Source organism: Schistocerca nitens, chromosome 4 (genome assembly GCF_023898315.1).
Source record: "Schistocerca nitens isolate TAMUIC-IGC-003100 chromosome 4, iqSchNite1.1, whole genome shotgun sequence".
NCBI classification, from domain to species: Eukaryota; Metazoa; Arthropoda; class Insecta; order Orthoptera; family Acrididae; genus Schistocerca; species Schistocerca nitens.
In genome coordinates this window covers 809,442,539-809,446,254 of record NC_064617.1, presented here as the reverse complement: position 1 = coordinate 809,446,254, position 3,716 = coordinate 809,442,539, and the positions used below count along the sequence as shown (strand labels likewise).

At 44.7% G+C, this 3,716-nt stretch overlaps 1 non-coding gene across 1 annotated transcript; it reads left to right on the top strand.

Moving 5' to 3' along the window:
* Positions 1–409: 409 nt before the first annotated feature.
* LOC126254809 (U6 spliceosomal RNA) lies at positions 410–514 on the top strand. The gene has a single exon (XR_007546443.1). It is a non-coding gene; the product is annotated as a U6 spliceosomal RNA (small nuclear RNA).
* Positions 515–3,716: the final 3,202 nt, after the last annotated feature.

The window sequence follows — 3,716 nt, the reverse complement described above, 5'->3', positions numbered from 1 at the left end:
TTTAGCAGGAAACAGGAAAGATGTATCTATGGCTTATCGGTTTTCGATTGGAGTTCTACAACGGAATCACAATCGTCCGAATCTTTATAATCCTACCCGTTTGCATACCAAAACTATGCAAAATACTGTCATTGAAGCTACTATCCTGACACAGTTAGCAACAGGAGAGATCTCTTACATTTCGTATCTTAATCCCCCCTAATGATTTACCCATAACTTTGCGCGACTTCATTTCCCATCAAGGTGTCGTTGGTAGTAATAATAAACAAGGCTCAAGGGCACAGAGAGGGTGGGGAATAAATGGACAGAGGGGTGAGGGGAGGAAATGGACAAAGAGAAGGAGAAGGAGGAGACTCAGAGAGAAGAGAGGAGGAGAGGTTGGTGATGAGGATCGGTCAGAGGATGGAGTACTCGCTTCGGCGGTGTATACACTAAAATTGGAACGATGCAGAGAAGATTAGCATGGCACTCGTGCAAGGATGACAGAGAAGAGAAGGTGAAGGAGCTGATGAACAGAGAGAGGGCAGGAAGAGGAGGTTGACGAACAGGGGCGGACCAGGAGATGGACAGAGAGTGGGGAGAGAGGAGATTAGCACGCTTATCAAATTCACACAAGTAATTAACAATCGCGAAGCATTGTCGACTTCGATAGTGTTAGTTATAAATACCACATACTAGTCCAATTAATTTATATGTATTGATTGGGATTAAAGTGACTCATCTCACTAAATGGGCAACAAGCGTTTGGAGTCCTTGTCAAATGAGCATCGTAGCAGGCATAGTTCGAGTACAGATGTAGGCCATAACAGATCAGTGCATTTCGTACAAAAGCGTGGAGGAGATCAGGGAACTTCAATGGGAATCTTGTAAAAGAAAGGCGCCATTGTTGTCAGGAAATAAGCATAAGCAATGCTACATAATTATACCTCTAACGTATATTTAGCTTAGGAACACAATAATAAGATAGTGGGTTTAGCGTTCGTACTGAAACATATAGACAGTCATATTTTCTTCGCCCAGTATGGGACTGAAATACGGTAAAGGTACCTTCGACCTCACTTTGTGTTGTAGATTGCGTTGATTTACAGCCTAAATCTAGGTGCCTAGACGGGGAGTTAGGTACCAAAACCAGTGCCCCAATTCGCTAGACACCTACAATGTGGAACACAAACCACATTTGTAAGCTGTGCCTGTGGTCCTATCATAAACAGCCCAGAACAGTAGAAATTCTTTCTAAATATCACATATCGTCATACATAGGACCAGCGTGGCAGATATATTCACCTCATAATTTATGTACGTACGTCTCTTCCTGAATCCAGCGTGCGTTGTGGAGTTCGGCGACACGAGCATAAAACTGAAGACAGCGCAAATGCATTACGCGTAGCTGAAAGCGGCGCCCGCCTGGGACGAATCCGCGCCCGCAGAGCCATAAAGCGACCACCGCGGCCTCGCCCCGCAGCGGACAAATGCTGAGCTGGGTCAGCAGGTGCGGCCGGTGTGCACAGCCAATAAAAAGCGGTCGGCGAGCGCACTCAGCTGGCAAATTGCTGGGCAGGTGCGCAGCCGTGTCCGGCAGCCACTGTGCGTTCAGCACCGTCTCGCTGCCTGCAATAATTCCTCTAATATCGGCTGGCTGCGTATGCGAGACTAGCTGACGCGTAAAGAAAAACTTTAGGGTAAATGAAACAGTTCCTTTTGAAAACTGATGAAACCATTAGAGCAATGTCATTTTCGCCTGATATAAAATTATTGTCACCTGAGAAACGTCCAGAACGTTTCACTGACCAGTCAATAATTTCAAGAGACATTCTTATCCACAGTGAGAGCTGATCGTACTGGTATTGTCTTCTTGAAAATTTCTCCCTTGTTTCTATAAATTTAGAACCAAAACTGAGCCGTTTCAGCTACTAGTAGTTACTGATTCCTTCTATATCATATTTCGCATCCATTTTGCAGTTCTTGTACACCGATATGACAGAATTCTTGGGATAGCTGTAAACGCATATGCAGACGGTGGTACTGGCGCGTACCCAAGGTATAAAAGAGCAGTACATAGGGACAGCTGCTGTTTGTACTAAGACGATTCTGGTAAAACGGTTTCTAACATGGTTATGACCTCAAGATAAAAATGGACAGTCTTTGAACCCGCCATGGACCTTAGAGCTGAAGCATGGTATATTCAATTAAAAAAAAATAGGAATTTCAATATTTCGAGATCCACAGTGTCAAGAGTATGGCGAGGATGACGAATTTCAGGCATTACCTCTCAACAGGGGCAAAGAAATGAGCAACGGTCTTCAAATGGCTCTGATCACTATGGGACTTATTATCTGAGGTCATCAGTCCCCTAGAACTTAGAACTACTTAAAGCTAACTAACCTAAGGACATCACACACATCCATGCCAGAGGCAGGATTCGAACCTGCGACCGTAGCAGTCGCCCGGTTCCAGACTGAAACGCCTAGAAGCGCTCGTCCACCGCGTCCGGCCCAACGGTCTTCACTTTGTAAGTAGGCTGTTTAGGCTTTTATGTTGGCAACGCTACGTAGCGCTCTGTATGAAAATCACTGACTGTGGTGTGTGCTGTCTGTGGATTGTTTGCATTGTAGGAATATTTTATATTATAGTCTTTGGCAGTTGGATGTGAACAGCGCGTAGCGTTGCGCAGTTGGAGGTGAGCCGCCAGCAGTGGTGGATGTGGGGAGTGAGATGGCGGAGTTTTGAGAGAGGACAATCTGGACGTGCGTCCGTCAGAAAACGGATATTTGTAAGACTAGATGTCATATATATATATGGAATTGTCAAGGATAACAATGTGTTATGTAAGTGGGCTACAGTTGTTCGTGATTTGTTTCAAGAACATTCTGGACAGTTCGCACGAATGATTGTGCCTCCCAGATCGGCCGACATAAAATCCTACATCGGCAACACTTTCTCAATTCAGAATGGCTGTAGACACAGCATGGCTCAGTATTTTTGCAGAAGACTTCCAACAACTTGTTGAGTCCATGACACGTGCATTTGCTACAATACACTGGGAAAAGGACTAAGAACTTGTTGAGTCCATGACACGTCCATTTGCTGCAATACACCGGGAAAAGGACTTATTTCATAACTCTGGTCACCTCACTGTATAGTGAATAATTTTCAAATGTGCTTGCGCAATTGTCGGTACCTGTCGCACATTACACATCTGTGCACTTCATGTCATAGAAACGGATCCACAGGCGACTCGCCAGAGACAGCATTACCATTCGGCGAGCGAATTTAACTAGTCACTACCTTCGTGGTTGCGAGTTCGTATCTTCAGAGTCGACACATTTCCCGTTTCATCTGCTTCGGTTTCCGGACGCCTAGCTCCAAGCATTTACCCTGCAGCCAAGGATCTGCGTACAAAGAAAACTGTGAGCACTTTTTGTAGCATGCGACAAAAGTATTGGCTGTGATTCGTAATAACCCATATTCTTTGAACGAGGCCTTCTTACACAAATTTAATTTTTAGTTCCCGCGTACTACGCTATCTCTGACTAGTGTTATATTCGTCAAGGAGGAAGTGACCATGGCAATACAATTGGGAAACCAACGAAAGGAAAACATCCTACGAATTTGGCAGTAGAAAGTCAGAAGTTGGTACGAGGTAAGGACGGCACAAAAATGAGAAGAGAAATGCTGAGGCTCTATCAATAGTTGGGTCTATGAAGCGAAATGGAAAA